Below are 23,658 nucleotides of genomic sequence, written 5' to 3'. Positions count from 1 at the left end.
AGTGATTCGTTTTTACCCTAAAAATAATCCCCATGTTTTTCAAATCAGTCAAAAAGGGGATTTTTTGACGGCTCTTTTAATTCATACTCGTAAATATATTTCTGTTCCTGTTTTAAGGGTTAAATTCGCCTCTTGTGTAGTATATTGTATCAGCGTGAGGATGCAGGAAGCAGGATGTTGTGCGTTTCCCACTAAGGCTTCCGTTTGTTTTCCTCATGAGAGATCGTTGCTATTATTTTACATTGAGTGTTTGATCTACAGATCTAAGGAAAGAGGAGAGTTTATTATTTATGCCTTTGTTTTTTTTGGCGCGTTGATCTTGTCGATAGATACTTTTAATGAAAATAAGGTGATCAGGATTGGGCAGTTTAATAGATTAAACACTAAACTACGACTACACAAGTTGATTGATCACAGGTTAACCTACGCTTGAGACGGTCGGTCTTTGGATAGGTAATGTGTCATAACAAGATCATTCGTTTTTCAGAAGGCACTGTAAATTGTGGGCCCCGGCTGTTATTTACACATATTTGACAATCGTTATGGGTAATCAGAAGCTAGAAAGTCTGAAACCCAGTCTAAGGGGTATTGTGCTGCCCAGGTATCTGGGTTGAGGAGGTCAGATTGGCAGTCACTCCTTATCAAACACAGCTGCATGTGGTTAGACTGGGAGCCGACCCCAAACATATATGGGAAATGGCTAGAATGGTGATAATTATTATCTCAGCTTTTATATCAATTTACTTTCATATATACCCACTACAATAAACTTACGACGGTCAAATTACCCCAAACACTACATATATTTAGTAAATCCATTTTCGCTCGCCATTCCCAAATGAATAAATCAATTTGATAAGCTTTTCTGAATCTAATTCTTCTCGTAATACTCATATAGCCTCGAAAATGATGTTGTTTAGTACCATTCAGAATTCCATAACACATAATCTTGTTAACGCAAATAAGGTCTGGGAATATATTATAGGGTTCTGTATACATGTATGTATGTATATATGTCTTATCGTATTTCCCCTTGTTTCCTTCATTCTTGGCGCGCTCATTTTTATGATGTCAAATGGGAGTGGATTTCATAAACGTGTCAAATGTAACGGCTGTTTTTAGGGCGTTTTGGTCCAAGTTTTTTTGTCTATAAGCATGATTTAGGTGATGTGCGAAAATTATAAGTATGTAGTAATAACAGGCTTAAGCTTATTGCCATTAGGATGTGTTTGTGGTGCTTAATAATTAAAAAGGAAAACACAATGGAACAAAAGAACCTCGTAATTAAGAGTTTATGGTACGAAAGGTTGTAATTGAAATGAATAAAATTGAGAATGTTAATCATTTTATCAGATATTCGAATCAAGTTAAATAATTACGTGTTTCGAGAAATCGAAATCCCATCCGATACAAAATTATTAATATTCCATGCACTGTACATGGAATACCAAAATTATGAATTAATATATAAAAGGTAGATTAAAATATTCATAATACTGAATAATATGTGAGCGGTTGACCTACTTCGTTATATATTCAGGGGTCCAAAGAAATTTTTAAATAGGTGAAATTCGGATCAGGAAAATCAGTTTTATGGGTCTCGGGATGTTGTTCTTTTAAAAGTCTAATTTATTTTTTTTATAGCAGGAAATTAGTTTTTGAAAACAGTTTAGTAATAAAACATATAGGCAAATTATTTGTTCATATTCTTTCTTAGAAACGAAATAACGTAAGCCTCCGCTCTTTATCCACCCGTCTGTACCTACGTCTGAATCCGGGCTGCATCAATGTATCTCAAGAACACATAATAGCTGGACAGTAAACGTTTTACCAGATGAAATATTTCAATTGCCGATATACCATTTCGTTTTCTTTTGCATTTTTTTACGGAACCTGAATGTCACGAGTCTCACTCGCACTTGACAGGTATTTTTAATTCGATGTTAAAAGAAATAAATTTATGAACTTATTCACGTTAATCCGTCTCTAGCGTCACGTTAGCGCATTAATAATATTTGGTTTTAAAGGAATAAAGCTTACAGATTTTTCTTGTACATTATAATCTTTTGCTACGTGTAAATTGACTAGTCCAAAGTTTTTTTTTTAATTTAAAAGAGATTACGCAAACATGCTTAAAAAAATAAAGCGCACAGACAACAAATTATTTATCTGGTTAATAGAAAATACCCAATTGTATTGTCTGTTACTGTACGAATAATAGATAATTCCAAATTCAACATTATCCATGTAATTGCGATGCCAAATATTGGAGTTATTAATTAAACTGAACGTTCAGCAAACCGTTCGATCAAAGTCCGGCTCTAATGTGTTTGATATTTGTGCAACAAGATCAATAGTTTATAAGTGAATAAGGGGATTATTGCTCATTGTTGTGGGATCAAATCTTACGGTAGTGGATGGAGACACGTCTTCACGCATGTCACGGCAGGATAGGTTATTTGAATCGCCATTGTGGTAAGTAAATGCCGTGTGAGTTAAAGCATGCTTTCTCCAAATGATTTAAGCTGAAACGCAACATGTTAAATTTTCACGTACGACAAGCTTTATGTGAATTTTGGACGTCTCAGATCCATTTTGTGATAACTATTGCTACTTTTTACTGGTTATAAGATTTTTTTTGAGGCTAGTGGTTTACAGGTTATTAAATTATTATACATATTTGGGATACCGGATAAAAAGGGAAGTCTAGACTATCTAGAATATACGTGAAATATTTGTTTGAGTCTAAAAGTCCTAACCTTCGCCTGTGTCCACAACACAGTTACATTTCTTTAAACGCTTACGCTGGCGAATCGTTTCAGTGCATTAAACTGACAAAGCAAATCAGTAAACAAACACGTCACTCGAATTTCTTGAGTAGAAGACAGATTCAGTCATGACAGTACAGATGAACATAGTACGGACTGTAGTCCGTAATATAGTGCGAATGCCTCCTAAGATCAAATTACCTGGCCATGTCATAAATCGTAAACGTTGATCGATATGCAGTATCTCAAATATCTAATGTATTATGTTTCAATTGCAATAAAACACCTCTGCCATATGATCTCTTCATTTATTACCTTCCTGGTCATAAACGGGCTGTCAGTAAAGTATCTATATTAATGATTTGTTATTCGGTTCTCTACATGTGAAATTATTTGCTCTGTTGCTTTTAAAATAGTAGAACAATCATTGAAGTTCGAATATAAATGTTCACTAAGAGTTCAGGGACTTTATTATACGATGTATTTGTGGATTCATCCAAAAAGACCAAAACAAAAATTTGTATTTATTCTCAGAAAAATATTTTTTTTTCTATAGAAGATACGAGGATCGATCTCCAAACGTTCGCCATCGATGTTTCTATCTAAAGAAAGTCAGTGTGTTTCAGAATACTACAATTTATCAAGGCAACTACCTAAGAATTGTATCCGTGCTTAGCTATATACCTAATAGCATGCGTTGATTACTGTATAACGGTTTAATAACTGCGAAAATGTACCTTAAATAGATGACTATCGGCCCATTTACTCCAGTATATATCCATTAGTCAGTATGTGAACGTTGGAGCAGCCTTAGCAAGCCATCCGCGGCCTCAAGATTAGATTATTTGAGGTGATCAATCTTGTGCTCCTACTCCTCTTGGTATCTATTTGGATCAGAATTTTCAGACTGATGTTACGCAAAAAATATATGTATAGATTCTGAGGACACCGTCTTCTATTTGAAATATTAAGATGTATTGGCCAAAAAAAAAACTGAGCTGTTTTTATTGCTCTTTTAAGACTTATGGCAGTATATTAAAGTGACTGTCCGTATTGTCATTGTTTTTCTAAGTCTTCGTTCTATTCCATTGACTTAGCTCCTGTGCATTCTTACTCGCAAAGTCAACCAGGTAAAGGCCTCATACGTTCCTTAACAAGCTAATGTGATTTCATTACTCTCAGACCGCGCCCACATCGGGCTGAAACCTCGTTAATTAAAGACCCTAACATCAGATTTGTATTTAGTGAGGGTGGAATAAATGGGTCTCTAGATTTTAGCTCAGATGATAGTACGTAGAAAGGGGAATTAAATTTATTGAGTGAGAGACTGCAGATCGGTGCGGCTATCTGAATTTTCCGATGCATTGAGTGAAATACAAATTAATGTTTTGTCGTAAATACTAAATTGAAAGTTTAATAAACAATATTTCTATTAATTACAGGTAATTACTACTGAAACAATTACACGCAACTGCCTTTTTTGCGTCATTTAATACGCGAGAGCGAAATGTCGTAAATAAAATTCTAATATCTTAGATTTTTTTTAAGGGTTTTAAACCTTGGGCACAACACTCAAATCTCCAAAAATCGACGGCTTAGTAACCTCCTGTGGTTGTCTATATACGCAGACAAGTTTCTGGGATACGTCGAATATTGTTTCATACAATAATGTAATTCCTTGTTAGTATTTATCGCCAATCTAGTTCCATTGTGAGGTACATTATGGTCGAGTTCCTCTTTCAAATTTCGCACTACAGTATTCCTTCGTCACAGTTCTCCAGTTCCAAAGTTAGATTTGTATTGAAGTACTTCTCAAAGACGGTCTCAGGTACGGTCGTCTAGCCAACTGAAACTTAAATGGGGCACGTGTGGCTCAGCTTTAGAAGTCTTTGGCTATTTATTAAACAAACTCTTGAATAAATAAACGTTTCACAGGTAACTAGTCGGCCATCTCGATTGAAAATTTAGCTTTGTTGACTTTTTCGTCCAAAATTTAAAATTGATGAGCCGCTTTCAGACATTTCTTTTGAAGTTCTTTTGCACTAGGTATTGTTCCATCAGATAATAGTTCCCACAGCCTTCGTCACATACGAGTAACAGATGTGACATCACATTCAGTATTTTGAAGATTGGATGCCGAGGCCACGGCTCGTGTTTGCTGTGAATAGGTTTGATCACAATGCTTCGTTTTGTGGTTCAAAACAATGGAACCACGAATCAGAATAGCTTACATTCAGAGTCCAATATTCACACCGAGGCTGTTTTGACGGTGCTAATTTTAGCACTTACAGGAATGAGATTTTTTGAACATTAAATAGCTATAGATATCGTAAGTAGCGTTTGGGTCTAAATCAAAAACACTTTACTCAAAAAATTGTCTAACATTTTTGTGGTATTTGCGACACATGAGATATTGCAGTCTGCAAAATTAAAGATCGAATGACAACAAAAAGGAACTTTCTAAATTTCAATGACTCTTATTAGTACCTACTATAGAGAACAGAATTGCACTCTTGATTCAAATTAAATCTATTGAGTTTCACTCCATCCTTGGGAAGGCATTCGATTATGCTTAATTGAGTCGCAGTCTACAGATAGCGAGCAGCTAACACCGCAACTAAAGGGTTCTCAAAGGTTCAGAATCGATTCGTTTGCCTTTGTTGGCGTCTTCGGTCTTCGTATTAATTCAGTCCTTATATCCAGACTGAAGATGTTTTTTGTATCCTTATAAAATTATCCATCATTTATGTGATCCTGCTCTCATAATTCAGTTCAATTTCAAATAGCTATTTTGTTTATATCCCTAAGCCCTAGGAATAGACGTACCAGTAGCTATTTAAGTAGCCAATTTAAAAATAATCAATCAAAAGAAATAACACATACGCAAAATTGTTTATATTTGCTTTTTATTTTATCGATGTTAGTATCTCTAGATATAGGTTAAAAACGTACATCTGACTGCGAATGTAAAAGTACAGGGTATGGTGTAAAGGAATAATTGTCACAATGTTACTTTCAGAGGGTAAAAGCGATATTTCTTAATACAAAAAAATAAGCCTATTTCTTTTGCATAAAGAATTGGTGATGGCTTTAACACCTCATAAAATTACCCTAGCCCCGTTAAATAATTTCTCATATACATCACCGCTTCAAGAAGACAGCGCTAGAGATGGACACTATTTGTAATATTTCACGCTGCACATGTTTCAAAAATTGCATATCATCCAATATTTTGCTCGCGATAGCCGATATTTTATGGAAATATACGCTTTTATAGGAACTTCCTTTCGTTGTGTCTGGAGATATTGAAATTTATTTCATTTTTGAAACCTATTATTAAAAACTTTGTTTGAAGCGTTATATTTCCAGATGGACATTTAAGACCGCTTAAATCTTACATTATGTGAAAACCCTCGTGTGTACCTACTACTAGTATACTCGACCAAAACGGCAAGACCAATCTTATGATAAAATTAACTTCATACCTACTTTAATTTAGTTAATATCTATTTTCATAGGTACATACAATGCTTACACCAAAATTCCCTAGAAATACCTTATTAATATGACAAAACAGTATTCGCCAGGTTAGCTAGTACTTTTGTTAAAAAAAATGTCCACCCGAGGTAACCTTGTCCTGAGGTATAAACAATTTGTAGTCGATTAAAGTGATTTCTCTTTTATTTTTATGTTGTACAGCACAACCTTACCTGAAACTAGACATTACGCGTTTTATGTGTCGTTAACGTTCATGTTGACAAACCTCACAGGATTATGTGTGTTTCACGGTGGAAAATGGGGCTTTGCGATTATTTATGTAATTTCCACGCGGTAATCGCTTTAAATTACACCTTTTTTGTCTTAATTTTTTAACCGTGTATGCCGACAATGTTTTTTGCTTCCTGGCAGTAAAAAAAAAACAACCGAAGGTAACGCGCATGAATGCATCAGATAAGTATAGTTTTACCTATGAATTTTAAAAAACTTTTGTTTATGTTCTAATGTTTGAACTCACTACCTTTAAAGTTTATTCAATTTTTGCAAAAAAAATACACAAGCAAATTTATCATATGTTAATAACAAATTATAGCACTATTATTCAAAGATCATTATACTCGCCAGAAACTGAATCGAAACACCCACTCATAATATACCGCCATCTATCGTCTAAAGATATAAACTCGATACATAGTTTATGATTCCCGTAAACTTCGAAATATGCTGTCAATTTAGAACAAGATAAACCTGATAGCAGAATATGGGTAAGACAGTATCTGATAATGAGTTTTGACGGCTGATAGTACTGAAGTTTCATCGTTACTTGAAAGCCGCACTACAATGTTGGATATTTCAGTTATCGAAGTAGATCATATCTGTTTTACACAATTGAAATGCCAGTGTTTGGTGCTGCGGTTGGATTTTGTATGCCAAAGTTTTGAGTGAGATTGACGTGCATTATCATGTCAATTCAGTACCCCATTTCATCATCATTCAAGGCAGAATTTCATTAAATACTTGTCGTCTGCTCCCATTTTAAGTCGCGCCAGAAATGAACTGTTCCATGAGAAATGCCGTTTTTAGAGACTAAAAGACGAACCCTTGCTGCCTTTGACTTTTCTGCGTAGCTTTTTCTAAAGCTAAGAGGATTTAAGTTTATGCCAATTGCCACGAAAATCCTAAACAAAAACACCCCGATATCCGTATAATTCTAGCTTAAACACAACCTCGGTATTTGTCTCTAACCACACATAACTTACTCTTTATTTTTGCCCAAACTACTCAGTACCCTATTAAAGTTACGTGACCACTTTACAGACGCATTTGGACGTTCCAGGATTTTATTACAAACCCAATTCGAGTTTTACTAACTTTACGACGGTCTGTGGATAGAGTGCCATCGGTCAAGGCTCGAAACCACGGCATTGAATAAACGAATTTCTTGTGCGATCCCTGGTACATTATTAAGGATTCTTGAACTCCTGGTATTTGTGCCTTTGATAGATAAGCTTAGATGTTTTGGTATGGGCTGATTCGAGGTTTCGCTTCGACCGTTCTCGAATCCGGGGACTAAAAACATGTATGGGTTTAGTGAGCCCAAATTGGCGGAAGCACCTTTATTCTTACATTATTTTTATTCTAAATGGAAATCCAAACTGTTATTACTCAAGATGCTCAGTATTTGTACAGTAACTACAAAAAAACAGCGAAAATAAAGCGAGACACTTGAGCAATGTTGAAGGTATAAAGTTACAGCTAGGTCTGAAAGGCCCCTGGTCACTGCGACCTATATAGATCTATTGTGACATTTGTGACGCCTCTCATGTTATTTTTAGTCCACCTTCCCATGCCAGTGTAAATAGAACCACGATGTGTTTATCACGCATATTTTATCAATAAGGTTCTGTCACTTATTATGTTACAGACGCTTTTAGTTTTATAAAAAGTATATTAAACAAATTGTCGTTTACAAAATAGTCAGTCATAAATAATAATTAGCACTAGGTCTCCTCTTTCTTCCAATCAAAGTCACAGAGACAATACATCCTCTGTTTGAGATTAAAATCAAGGGGTATCTGAGACTTCCATTTCCTAGTGTACAGTTTATTATTTTTCATCCCTGACACAGAACAGGAAGCTGGGTCTTCTCAATAATATCATCGTTATTCTTAGTTTCCGAATCCAATAGCAACATTCAATACTTGAGTAATTGCAACTGTCAGTTTTTCTCAAATCTCTCCCTTCAGCATCTAAGGAAACCACCGGTCGACTGAGCCTTCATCTTAGGAAGAAACAATTTTCCTTGTCTTCGAGCAAATAAGATTATTTACTGATAGATATCAAACATTTCAATAAGAATTTCCGCCATCGATGAAAGTCTTTGGCAACTTCAGGTACAGTATCAATGGCATATGCGTTGTTGCCAGATTTCTTACATGACTTCCTTATTCGAGAACTAACGGCACTCCAAAAGAAAAAGTTGTAAAAATAATTGAATGTGGATGTTTTCTTACAAAGACTTTATTCAGAAATTCGAGGTATAAAAACTTTTTGGAGAAATCGCGGGCGTGTAATAAATATTATTTTAGGGATTCGAATTTGGCTTCGGTTCCAATAATTTTGAAAAGTTTAGGATTACTGGATTTCAACTCTAGTGAAACCCGGGGAAACCTTGGGCGTTGAAATTCCGACGTCGTTGTTTCATATTTTGATCGATATTCGGAGTAAATATTAGTTTTGACTATTTATTTTATCGGTCCTTATATCGAACAAACACATTTAACCAGAGTAACGCCTACAAATAAACAGTACATGTTATGTATTCAATGTTTATATACTTATTGGAAACGGATAATTATAGAACGAATTATAGAATCAAAGTTAAAATTTCCAGTGAATCATATCTTATTAGTCAATAAGATATGATTCACTGGCAACAATAATAATAATCAATAATAATGAACATAATAGATGGGCTAAATAATAACTACGAATAAATGTATCCATAGCAAACTGTGCTTTTCAATCAAGTAATCTAATACTAGTTATAAATATAGCTGGCAACATATAAAAGGTTTACAAAATTTTCCGGTGTCATTGAAAACCGAACCCAAGATAATTCGAAGAAATATACCAAAAAAGTAAACACAATTAACTTAAACGTAATAAGTAACTTCTGAAGTTCAATTTCAGTTTTTAATGGTATTTTTTGATGAACAATATTAAAATAAATACCGAAAACTCTGATCATCAATCAAACTTCCCAACATGTTTGCACGATTAATTTACAAACTTTTGACAAGGAAAAGATCAAAAGGGAAACTGTTTTTTATTTAGATGCAAATTTTTGATAAGGTTTTTTTGCATTACATAGTAGATCGTCACCATATTTTTGCAAAAAATCCACTCGTGGAAGGAAGGGTGAATACATAAATTTTGATAATCACCTGTCAAATTTTCTCGGCGAGCTGTAATTGGTTGTAAGTCTTGTTATGAGCCTTATTTGACCCTTATAACAGCCCATAATGTCCAATTGCTGGGTTGAATATAGAAAATCCATTGATCACCGCTCTAGCTCACTGCAGGTTGTAGATTTCAAATATTTTTATTTTTTATTACCATTTTACTTTACTAGCCAATATTCCCAAATATATAACACATAAAAGTCATTAATGCGCAAATGCATATACATAAATTGTTGATTTTCGTACATACTAATATATGAATGAAAAACGACCACGACCACTCTGGCAAGAGTGTAACGACAAGGAAGGAAGGAATATATGAATGATTCTAAGAGCATTCAAAAACGGGTCAATGTTTGATAGATACCGTTTGAATTTCATTTCTGAACCGGAAAATGTAGCATGAAACCACAGCGGACAGTTCATGATTAGGGACGTTTTCAAGCTTTAATATATTAACGAGAAAATCCCTTGGGGTGTGTGACCGTTTTCATCGTATTTATAATGGTTTAATATGTCTCACGGAACGGTAATTTGAATGCGCTGATGGATCGTACCATGAGGATTACGGAAGAAGCTATCCCTCAGATGTTCTTTTTGTTTTTTTAAGGTAAAAACGAAACTGCATCTCGGCAAACGTCCTCAGGCACGGTGGAGTGATGAACATAGATCTCCAGGGGAGGCCTATGACCCGCAGTGAACGAATATGGGCAGATGTTGATGATGATGATGATAAAAACGGAACCCTTCTTCAATCTTATATTACATATGAAATATTAATATAATACAAAACAAGGTCCAGGAACGATTGGTGCCGACGAAAATTTCACGGGTGACCAGTAATTTTTGTAAATATTTTTTTTAACCGTTTTTTCAATTAGGTCAATTAGTAGGAATCGATGGTCCGTGATCACCAGTAAAAGGGCATGAATTATTTTCTTATTCTAAAATGAACTAGTCAAGTTGCCGTAACAGAGTTTCTTCAGGTTGTAAAAGATCTAGTTGTAAGGTAATACAAAATTTTGTGTATGAGTTTTCATTGCCTTTAGTAATGTGAATCTTTATCCCTTGAGGGAATACAAAAATGAGATACACCGTCTTTTACGAAAATCTTCAATTAATTAAAAATAAAAATCGTACTCAAAAGGGAAACAAATAAATTTAAAGAAAACGTGCAAAATTTTATGAACGCCATTTCTTTTTAAGAAAAAAAAATTGTACAGGAAAAATCTTTGTATTCTTTCTTAATTATGATGTAAATAATAATTTCCCATCGGTGTTATTTCTCAGTTCATTAAGTCTTACACCGCACAAACGTTATACATTCCATGCATAATAGCGTGGTTTGTATGGAATTTATTTCATTCATGTCTGAATGTGTATGATACGGTGAAATGAGTTGAAATAGTCTTTTCAACCTTAACCTAAACCTTCATAGAGCCTTCAGCGTAAGGTCGTGTGTGACCTAGAGTATTAATACAACAAATTTGTTTTGCATTAAGCTCAAACATATGTATATGCAACATGAAATAGTAATAACACCAGCTTATAGTTGTCTTACAGCCAATCACAGGCTTTTCTCATGCAAAGATTCATTAGATATGAGCATTAATCGCTATGAAAACTCACTAAAAGTGGGTGAGTTCCGATACTAATGATTGAAATCCAAGTTACCAAATAACCTTTTCCTCGGTGTCTTAGAATAATTTATTATCATCATCATCGTGGCTTTCCTAACTATGTTCAGGTTGACTTTCGGACTAACCGCATGCATCTAAATACCAGTGTTTTACAAGAAGCGACTGCCTATCTGACCTCGTCAACCCTCGCACGATACCCTTTGTTAAGACTGGTTATCAGACTTTCTAGCTAACTACATACTCACAAATTTTGAATGACACTTCGGAACCGTGCAACTAGAGTCAGTAATGTAACGTTTTAAAAGTGTCTGAGAAACGGCCTATTTGAAATAAAAACTTTTTGATTTTGACTCGTAACAACTGTTTTAGATGTGTAAATAACAACCGGGGCAGCAACTTGTTGTCTTAGTATAATAAAGAACTCTTAAATAAATGTTTATAATTAAGAATATGGTTATTGTTGTTTTATGTTCTGTAATAATATTTTTACACAGTCAGTTGTACGTAATTCGGTAAAGCAGTCTTCACTGTATGTAGTATGAACAGCTATTTGCTTGCAAGAAACAAACGATAATAAATTATTACGTACAACCAGAACGCATCATAATAAATGGCTCAGATTATAACGTTAATCTTTATTCAGCGTGAGTCGTATCCTTAAACGTTTTGTAACATTTGCATGTACGTTAGTCCATCTTAAAATTAAACAATATCTTCCGGCGTCCATAAATGTCTGCTAAATATAAGAGCGAATTAATATTCGTGTTTTAATTCAAGACGTAGATTAGGATAAGTCTTGTAAGCAGGATAATTTTGAAAGACGCTTTTAATGTGGTGTGTCTATTGTATGCGTGTGTGTGTGTATGTTTCACCAGTTTATTTTCCTCTACTTTGGGAATACAAGGGTTAATAGGTATATGTCTATGATATGTTCATTTGTAATCTTGCTTTCAATTGGTTAGCAGTACAAAACTAACGTATAACGCTATTATAAGCTTACTTAAAAAGTTTAGAAAGACTCTCAATAACATGTAGTTCTAAATATTTTATTTTCGAAAGCCTAATTCAATCTAATTAAGATTTGTTTTTAATTGCCCCTTTTCATATCACTGTTAAGAAAAGATCTACAACTTATAATAAGCAGAGAAGCCATTTTATACGTCATCATTTGTAATTAGTAGACGACAGGTTTCATGAATAGTTTTGCCCATAATTTTAATGTTTTTGTAAAGAAAAAATATAGTAAACATGCGCAGAGGTAGTCTCGGCCAATGTATCGATTTCACCAGTGCAAACATGTTTGGTATTCTGCCACTATTTTTGATAAAAGAGCAAATTAATTGTATTCGCCGAAAAATGCGAATCTAGGCTAACATGAATTCTGTGAAACCGCAAATAGTCCCAAAAAGCTAATAAACATTGTACAAATATTTCAAATGTGAAAGTATGTGAGTGTGTTTGCATGTGTGTATATTTGTCACCCCTATATGCTCAAACGGCTAAACCGATTTTTATAAAATTTGGTATTAAGGTAACTGACACCTTGGATTAACACATAGGCTACTTACATAAAAAAGCGTTAAAGGAAGGTAATATCTTTGGAGTTAAAACCGACATTCAAGCAGGCAAAGCCGTGAGAAACAGCTACTTATGTTAATAAAAATTGTCGATTTTGCGACAGCTAGTCTCTCCACAATAAATAAGCGTCCATTTTTCTTTCAAGAATAATTTTAACTCTGGGAATCATTTTAAATATCCTTCTTCAGGAATAAATATTCATGTAATCAACAATAAAGTGTACAAGTGCAGTGAAGTGTTTTTATTTAGCATTTTCCTGGGACTATAGCCCGGAGGTTAAAATAACCTCATTTCCTTCTACAATGCCTGTACCTCTAAACTCCTCAAAAAGAACTGAAGCTATTGTGGGAAAGAGATGGCGCTATACACAGCGGGTAGCGATATCTCGCTTTGACAACAGCAATAATCGTTTATTAAGAGTTTTAGTAAGCCCACTGTCTTCACTTTGTACTCGGCTATGTATAAGTACAGCTATTTATTATTCTGCCATCGAATAGCTATTCGATTTCGCGAGATCGTGACTCCCTTCAAGTAATAAGATTTGAGACAAGGAAACAAAAGTTTAGGCGGCATACTTCGTGTTTATTTAGAACGTTAGTAGTTCCAAGAATTTGTAAATTGATTTAGTGAAAGAAAATTGCGGTTGTTACACACAAATATTGACTCTATTGAAAATTTCGTGAGAGAACTGGCACACCTGAAATAAAATCTAAGCCAGGTAAACCCATTTCAGAAGTCTTAAAGTGGCTTTAACTCTGACACCAGGTTACATCAACTATACGATAAGATAAAGATTGACTTAATTAACTTTCGCTTGGCAGATATTTACAAATGAAATACATCTTGAAACGCAAAGGAAAATTGTAACGGGCCATCGATGTCAATAACCAGCAGCGCAACAAGTTACTACGTTATTGTATTTTCTTTTTTATAATCATATCTTTTCCGTCTTTCATTGCAAGACTTAAGTCTCCCTCTCTCTCTCACTCACACTATTGTACTGTGTAGAGGGCCTACTGATACCTTAAGTGCTATTATGATTATTGCACTAGTGGAAGAGAGATGTTGACAACTGGCACAAATGCAATATATGCAACAATATTACCTTTAAATGTATTGGTAAGCATTCAATCTTAAATAAGCTTAAAGGCACCTTATTGCTGAGGCGCCACTGTCTGCCTGTTACCAGGCTGTACCTCATGATCCGTCATAGCTAGACAATTGAATGTTTTACAGATGACGCATTTCTGTTGCCGCTTTAACAATAAATTCTAAAATAAAGATCGAAGTTAAGCAACATTGTAACGGTCAAAATTTTTGGTCGTTAGACTGTCAATGTTATTTGTTAAGAAACTGATTTTTTATGTTTATTTTTACAGAACCCTCAGGGTCTCCGAGTCTGACTCGCTCTGAAGGCACCTATTTTTATAGAAAGATTCAAATCAATTCAGTCATCTACATCTGGCCCTTATAAATGACCTACTTATTACCGGCTATAGTATTTAATAGTGTGAACCAGTTAAAGGTTCGGTCGTCTTAATGTTTCCTATTTGCCCAACATGGTTATGGGCCGAAATGATCACGTGACACATGCTCTAGCATATTGGGTATTGGATCTGGCTTATGGCCAAATCTGATACTGAAATCAGTTACCAGGGTAATGATCTAAGCCGAACTAAACCAAACTACCCCTGGGTATTATGATATTAAAGTGTTTTGAAATATTAACTGAAAATTGAGTTTGTTCTGTCATCGTACAATTGAAACAGAAAATGAAGAGGTGTTTGGATTGTACATGAAAATTGGTATAATCTAACGCTAGACTTAAAGCTATCTGTTGCATGCTGAACGGTGATCAATTATAATAGAACCTTAACTGTCTATATATCCTTTTAATACTACATTTGTAAAAATTAGATTTCCTACTTCTTGTTTGTGGTACGTACATGCGTAGATCAAGATAAGGGGTATAAATAGAAGCGAAAATTATAATTGTACATTACAAATTTAAATTAACATGTAACAAAATGTCTACACCAAAAAACTGTTCAGAAATCCTTACCTTAACACGACACCCAATCCAGTTGGCAAGTATATAAAAATCCACAATATTGTTAACAAGACTATAGACTATTTTCTCTCAAAGGAGGTTCTTTCTCAAAGCGATCTTCCTCTCACGTAGAGACCCTTTACGAACCCTAGAACCTCGTTTTATGGTAAACAAAAATCGTTATCAGCCCTCCACCGACCGTCGCTCTTATTTTTACGAACTTCTCAATTTAATAATCGAGAACCGGTAAGTATATTGGCTGTTATTTGCAATGTAAAAATACTTTATTTTATCTGCCTCGCGGTAAAAGGAGACGGTATTTTGATACATTTTTCTTGGAAAACTGGATCAATATGTTAAAAGCTATTTGTGTCAGGCAATTACTCTTATATCTTTTCGTATTATTGTTGTGTATAGAATAGTTATTTCTGGATTTTAAGATAAGAAAGTATGAGAGGCAGAGAGAGAGAGAGAGAAAGTTGCACTATATTGCCTACAACGTTAAAAATAAATAAAAGCGCGTCAAAAATAAAATATTTTAAAAGGACGAAAAACTTAGTCTACTAGTTCTCTAGAACTACTACTAGTCTAGCAAATGTAACTCAAATAACTACCTCAGAAACTATCCAATTTATAAAGCAAAATCTTACCTTGATTGTTCAAATCATGCCTGAATCTGAAATAGAAAACAATTCCATTAGTATACAACAAAACAAAAGAATTTACTACAACAATTCAAAGGCCCGATACACATAAGACAACCTCGCACCGCGCATCTACATATTTATATTGCATTTCTACATCTTTGCATCGTCCAACTACCTCTGCACATTCATACCTAGTAGAAAGGTCGCTTGTAATAAAAAAGTTACACAAATACAAGTCTCTATAATTACAAGTATTGTGCGAGATATAAAAAAAGAGTGCGTGTAATCGTCACACGTTGAAGTAAAACTTCTTTGCTATTGTACCTACTAGATGGTACTTAAGTTTCAATTTAAAAATAAATACATCATTTAAGAATTTGAAAAAGCATTTATTATAATTTTATTAATTATTTTTTTATGTTTTTCTTTTCAAAAAAATTTGCTTGACTGGTTTATAAACTATCTATAGGCAAAAAAAAACTGATATTATGTACCTATTTAAAAACCGAATGGTACAGAAACGTTCCATTGCAATGTCGTCCAGTTAGGTCCTGTCCTTAAGAAGTTTACTTCAAAAAGAAACCCCGGTCCGTCTTGATTTGTTTAAAATTTGCATGTCTCCCAACAAAACGGGCCGATAATTCATGAAGCAATTAAGCAGATTGCAATTTGCATAAGTGTGACCATCGCCATGGAAAATTAATAGTGGCATTTATTAACACAGACCGGGCTTAGGCGCCAACCGTTTTATGAACGGTACTAATTGTAAAATGTATTGGAGAAACTAACAGATGTGGGAATTTGCCGGTTCGGAAATTTTGTTGCGACTGAAGGTTAAAAAAAGATGTTAAACATGGTATAATCACTTGTTGGCACTATAATTAGTAATATCCGAACGTTTCAAACCGATTGAAGGGCATTCTTAATTCACCATGTATAACGAATTAGAAAGGTATTAAAAAAAGATGAATAAAGCAAATTTTAATATTTTTCTCAAACTTCCGAAATATGGTACTTTGTTTGAAACTTTTGATAGATTTCCATGTAAAAGAATAATGCCTGAAATCACATTAAAAGCTAAAACTAAACAGACACGAAAACCCGATATCAAGATCTCAAACACTGATAAAGCTTTGAAAACCAGAGCAATACTTAGAAACACAATTCTCCAGCGATAGCTATTAGCTTTATCAAAGCTCGAGTTTTGTTTACGAAGCGTACTAGTTGTGGTCGAAAGTAGGACACCGACGAACAACAACTAAGAACAACTGTGGTATGCAAATGAACCCATAATACGTACGCCAAGTACGCGACGTACGCCACGTACGCCACGTACGCCACGCACGCTACGTACGCCCCGTACGCTACGTTTCAGGTTTTAGCCCCGCCACGCGGAATAATTTACCCTTTATTCGTAATGAGTACGGGAACGTTTTGTCTGGATTATGAAAGGGTTATTTGTATGCGGCTGTCATCATATCTCACGTTTATGTAAATCTTCGTGTAAAACACATACATTGTTGTCACGAATTTACTAAGAGTTGAGAGATTACATTCGTTAACCTTTTATCAAATTGTTCAGGTAGTTCATCTTAGGCCTTTTGTGTAGAACTCGGATGTCCGAGGATTTTAGTCATAAAAACTCATGGAGGTGATTGAACAAGGATGCATCATTGGGGTTCAAAGTATCAAAATATGGGGTTCCGGTATTGGTTCTATAGACTCGGGTACAAAGGACGGGAAGGGTGGTTTCCATATCATCCTTCAAACAACCCATTACACCCACATTTTTGGCTTCTTTAAATAAATACTTTTTCGACCTCTTTCGCCTTGAACTCCTTTCATACATAGGTATATATTCTGTTTCAGGTTAGTTACTGCAAAACTTTAATAAACTGAAACTCTAACTTCAGGTGAACTTTCCCGATATAAAGAAAATCTTTACAAACTTTCCGATTCGATCCTGATTTAAGTAAGGGTCGGATAAAATTATTTTCTTGATATTGGAAACTTTGAAATTATGGTATGATATTCCAAGGCGGGAAAACGGATTCTTAGATTTTCATCTGATAGTGAACCCTTTTAAATCAAAGTCTGGGTACCCACCACTACATATCGAAATAATATTTTTGGAGAAGTGAAAGCGTGTCTGCTTACATCACTTTGTGGTGTTTGTCTCTCTTTTACACCTACAATACTATTACCTTTAGTGCCTTTCTAAGTGTATCCGAAACTATCGGATAATCCCAAATTTCCTAAACCGAACTATTATGTCCCATACGCTATCTCCCCATCAAACATGTATTCATTTCTAGCAAATACTAGGAATACAAATCCAAATACAAGACTACAAATGGTTGACGTAAACACTGAATTGAGTTGTTTATAATTTGAAGATCAAATCAATCATTCAGCATTGAATCCTGATTGTAATCGGTTGTGTGAGATAGTGCAGCTGCGACTTAACCCCTTTGTACTGTTAAATGTAGAAGCTAGGTAAGTAGGTATTTGGAAAATTTCAGCTGTTTACCGACGGAAGAAAACGAAAACGAAGCCTTTAGTAATAGCATTCCATTCTTTTGGATGCCTAAAAAACTAGAGTTTATTCAAAAAAAGAAAACTTGTAGTGTCACAGAAATATTGTCTGGCTGATGACAATTTTGCACAACGAGTTTATTTTTTTGAGAATTTCCTTGACATACCGTAGGGTATTGGACGGGACTTTTTAGCACTTGTTGGAAAGTAATTAAAAAAACAACAATTAAAACACCAATAATTGTAACAGCAAATCTAACACGAGTTTAACGTAACACTAATCACAAAAAGACTGATGGCCAATAACAAACGTTCGTTGCTGCGAGTACAGATTTTAACGAATTCCCAGAACATCCCTATTGCAAAACCGTTTTATTGAATATCAAAGCATCCGAGAAACACCGATGTAGATAGATGTATTTACCTATTGAAAGATTTGCTATTGTTACAAGAGTATATAGCGACCCCGTGCGAATATTTCTTCTTGCGTAGCAGTGTACAGATATTCATATAGTCATTTACTTTGGCCAATATAATGCCTTATAGTTAAGCTGACTGGTCTAAAGAACTATATTTAGTTGATCTCATTTTTGTTGAAGAATAAGTAATAGTATAAACAGAAGAATCGATGAAGGATCAAAACTCAGTTTGATGGCATTCAGTCTGAAAGGAACAAATGCTGGCTAGTTTATTAAGGAAGTATCAAAACAAAAGCATTCCACATTTCGAAGTGATCCCGGAAAACTAGTTAAGCATGTTTGTCGCGATGGATATAAAAACACAATGCTTCATCTGACAAAGGACGCCGAAGCTCTACAAAGGATTTTCACGCACCAAATGACACGCGTCTCATATCTAAAACAACTGTTTAGTAAAAACAATAGAATTTCGTATTATTGTGACGTCATGCGTCTTGAAACTTTGGAGCCTCGGAAGTCTTGTGCCGTTGTTTGTTTTCGTAAGACATTTCCCTGTTATGTCCTTGATTGCCGGGAATGTTGACGCGGTGCGCAGCTTTCCGCTGATCCTTTGGTAGTATAGATATGGTTCCGTAGGACAACTCTTCGCAGAATAGAGGTCTGTTTGATCGAAATGAGTAGTTGGTACTCCGGTTGGCGTTAAACTATGCATGATTGACAGCTAACAAAAAATATTAATAATTCAAATCAATAATCGATCTCGGTAAACTTTGATAGTACCGACTAATTAAACAAATGTATGACCTTAACAACCTTTGCCTTTAATTGTTACAGAGGCAGTAGACAAAAAAACAATCGTCTATCTGTCACGGTCCATGAGGTACAGCCAGGAGAAACACGGGTGGAAAGTCAGACATCGGAGCCTCAGAAATAGAATCAAACCAGTTTCGAGGGTAAGCCTTCTAGTTAGCAGCGAGTTTCATATCAATTAACAGAAATATCTGTGTTAAAGTCTTGAAACGTGAATTAATTTACCTCAGAAACAGATGCGAATTATTTTGAAACTATATGTGTTGAATTAGAAACCTTAGGCTTAGGTAGTGTCTCGCAATTTAGAAAAAGCCAGTGCTCTGGTCGGGCTGCGAGATGCTTGCGAAATGATAAATATTTCATCTTTACATTTCATTAAACTGTTAGGAGTATAAGAACACTTGTTGATTTGCACAACAGTTTCAAACATTTCAGCCTAAATTTTATTATAATTATTCTGCTTTGTAAAACTCAAAACATAAATATTTGGTACACAGACATTCTAAAAAATTCCAACTCGTTGAACTGACGAACATGCAAAGAGAATGCGATGAAAATGAATGGGGAGAGAGTATGTCACAATTGTTTCGAGTTAAAGTTCATACAGCTTGCCATAAGCTTGGAAAACTCGTGGAATATGTAACAGAACTGGTATGGACCACGAATACTTTTTGCCGCTCGAAATAATTGAATGAATACCGGTACAAAAGAATCGTAACTATTTTGATTGAATACTATTTGACTGAGTTTAAAAAGGGTTAGGTATTCTAAATTGATCCCTCCACTGCATTTTTATGGTTTCATTTACATTTTCGAATCGATGTTTGAATTTTTTTTAGGTATTAAGATCATTGTGAAGCTCTGTATTGATGGACTTAATCAGTGTATTTCATCCAATCCATCTAACCACTAAGTCGTTCACATTAATCTAACAAAATATTTCAATTGAGCTGCTATTTCAAATTTTATTTTCCTGCTATCATAATTATGTTTCACTTAAACATTTCAACAACATGACCCAAATACATATACACTAAGAACGTCAGTATTTCCTACATCTGATATCCGATAAGTTCATGTCATACAATTCCTACTGACACTGCCGGTCCTTAGGGCATGTCAACTTCCTTGACACCTTAGTAAAATGTCAGTTTTAAATTGGAACCTGTATGACATCATTCTTTAGTGCAATGCGATAGACGTTTATTAAGAATCTATAAAATCGAATATCTTCATCGATGTAATTTGAATACAGTTCTTTTTATTATTGGGGCATGAGAGAACATAATATAGTTTTTTATCTCGGACTTTTGAAGAGTTCTCTTGGGAACGCGATATAACCGACATCGAAAACTAGTATTAAATAAAAAAGAAAACAATTGCCAACTATTTTGGGGTCGGCTTCCAACCTAACCGGATACAGCTAAGTACAAGTGTTTTACAAGGAGCGACTGCCTAACCACTGATTTACTGACCTCAAGCAAGTTACCTGGGAACAGTATACCCCTTAGTTAGGCTTAGTTAGACAGTTTTTCAGACTCAAAAAAAATGAACTAACGACAAAATGAATCTGAGAAAGCATCTGAGTAAATAAGATTGCTTTTTTCAGTCTAAGAGGAAGAACTAAGTATTTACATAATAATGGCCATTGAATTATGCATACGGTGAGATGAGGTCGGATTTGCCGCTGGTCTTAAATGTAGGCGCTCCCTCTGAGAGGTCTACTCAAAAACTTGGACTTGTCTCCGCTAAAATTATTTTATAATGGAAACAGTTGAAGGAGCTGTGAGAAAAAAATGTTTTTCCTTCCTATTTGTATAGTATGATTTTTTTCTATGTCGCTAAGAAACTATTTTATTAATGGCCAGCATACGCTCATAAAACCAAATATTAGTAGCAATTGTAACCTAAGGCAAGGTTTCTTTGATTACTTCTGTTGCAATTGTGAATATATAAATTTGAGAAGTGCTTAGGTATAAGTCTCAAAATCTGGCTTCTGCCAAAAATTAATAAATACATAATCATCTTTTATCCAAAACGGTTTACAGAAATTCATCTTTTGTTATTCAATAATTCAAAACACTCAGTTGATTTTCACATTCCACAAAATTTCAGAGGCTTGCCGAGATCATATCACCAATAAAGCCGAAATATTAAATATTAACCTACTAATGAAAATGGACTCATTCGAGACTTTTATCGATATTACAATATCACTGGCGGCATCCCTTTGAGAGCGGTTTATTTATGCTCCTGCAACAATTATTAAGAGTGCTTACATTGTGTGCTCTTTGTGAAGCTTATTACATTATTTTTGCTGATGATGGCGGACAGATCGCTGGACGACCTGCGGTTGATACTGATTTAAGAGGGCTCTTTGTTATGTCAATTAGTATTTATGTAATTAAAAGCTGAATGTTGTTTAAATTTTAAATTGCAGTACATTTCTACTTAGCAAGCATGGTGATGACAGGATCGAAAAATTTGCAGGATACTCGTTGTATTGGATGGAATCTTTTTTTTTGTTTTCGGCTTTCAAGGGCTTTTCTACGAGTTTTCAATAATTTCGTTGTGAAGTCCGTCAGGACCGTTATTTGATGGTTTCATGCTGTCCCATTAAAAAAATATAGAACCTGCAATAGGTTATTTGTGATGCCAAGCGAAATACCGTAATCCTTGCTAGTTTAGAGGATTATTGTCTTTTCCCTTATTATTTTAAGTAGCATGATGATAACTTTTCCATTACTTCTTTTTCCAAAATTAGGACGAGAAAAAGTAACGAAATTAAAATAGTCAATTTTCCATACAGTTACATATTAGTTAAGAGATTGTACAGAGCTGACTTAACATTGGATAGAGTATAAAATTATAAATACTGAACACAACACTGAGAAAGGTCTACGGAAAGTATCAAATTCGCTTGAATATTAATTATTCTCACACACGAAATTCAAAGTTTAATGAAATATGGGTGGAAGGTCTCAAGTTTCGTTCAAAGAAATTTAATGAGGGGTGCAAAGCGCGTACGACCCGTTTATGTGTAGAAACTTGGTTGGGTATATTGTGTCTTAATGTTATGATGCCGGCTTAAAATAAACCAGGTTTTAGAGAAAGAAAAATAATTTTTGAGTTCGCATTTGAAAATCAAAATCTTCTCTGCAGCTTTTTTAAAAGGCCTTGACGATGGCCCAAATCTAAGTGAATGCCAACATTGTCTGTTTTACCAGATTCAAAAGTAAATCGGTCAAAAACAATAGCATGCTACACTTTTCTACTTCACCGTAGTTTAATTTTAGTTCTTTGTCATCCTTTTTTTTTTACTTGACGGTCTATTCTACGGCAGAAATTACTGTAGACTAAGCGTCAGTGTTAAAACTTTGTCATTAAATACACCTTAACTTCAAAGCAATAAGGTATATTTTCCTACTTTGTTGACTGGTCAGACGGGCGCTAGACCATATTTCCACAGTTCAGAACATTTACGAGCTGCAGTCAACTTGCTCGGTACATAATAAGAATTTATAGAGTAATTTTATACAGAGACATATTACGGAAATATATTGCAAATTAGTTTTAGGTGTGAATTTGCGAAACAGTACGCATGCATAATGTAATATAAACTATAAACTACTGTTACTTGACGTGTTAAAAGTTCCTCGTTCAAAAACGTCTATGTTTTTGTTTATTTCGTTTCTTAATTTAAAAATACAAATTGTCCTCAACAGGTTTAATGGCATTCGCTTCTATAAAAATTGAATTATGACGCGTAAATGGCATTCATTGAAATACCTAGCTAATTTAATATCTATATACATATAATAAAATTGTAGAAAAGTGAAAACTGTACATTGAATATTTTTTAAAAAGAATAATTGCAGGGTGGTCTACGAACGATTCTGATGCCGAAAATATGATTATTAGAATTTTTGTCTGTTTGTCTGTTTGTCTGTTTGTCTGTATGTATGTCCGGAAAGATCTCGGAAAGTACCGGATAGATTTGATTCATATTTTCAGAGAATATCAACAAGAGGTCCGGTCAACATACTTTTTACTTATTATCTCGCTTTTCGTTACAGGGGGTGAACAGGAGCCTTTTATATCTATACACAAATATCAAATTATCTCATAAACTACTGAATATATTTCGTTCAAATTTTGCATGAACCTTATCGTACACATGATACAACAAATATACAAAAACCATAACGCTACTATGCAGGGGGCATGAGCAGTAAAGATTTAAATTTTT

General features: G+C 34.5%; 1 protein-coding gene across 2 annotated transcripts in view; it reads right to left on the bottom strand.

The window, feature by feature from the left end:
• Positions 1-23,658, bottom strand: part of LOC113491737 (probable G-protein coupled receptor CG31760) — a 68,078-nt gene that overhangs the window by 22,160 nt on the left and 22,260 nt on the right. For both annotated transcript variants that reach the window (XM_026868889.1, XM_026868898.1), the window contains exon 2: positions 15,649-15,674. The gene's annotated coding sequence lies outside the window, so the exon portion shown is untranslated. The remainder of the gene's footprint in view (positions 1-15,648; positions 15,675-23,658) is intronic.

The sequence above is a fragment of the Trichoplusia ni genome, chromosome 1 (assembly GCF_003590095.1).
Source record: "Trichoplusia ni isolate ovarian cell line Hi5 chromosome 1, tn1, whole genome shotgun sequence".
Lineage (NCBI taxonomy): Eukaryota > Metazoa > Arthropoda > Insecta > Lepidoptera > Noctuidae > Trichoplusia > Trichoplusia ni.
This window is presented reverse-complemented; position numbering and strand designations above follow the sequence as displayed.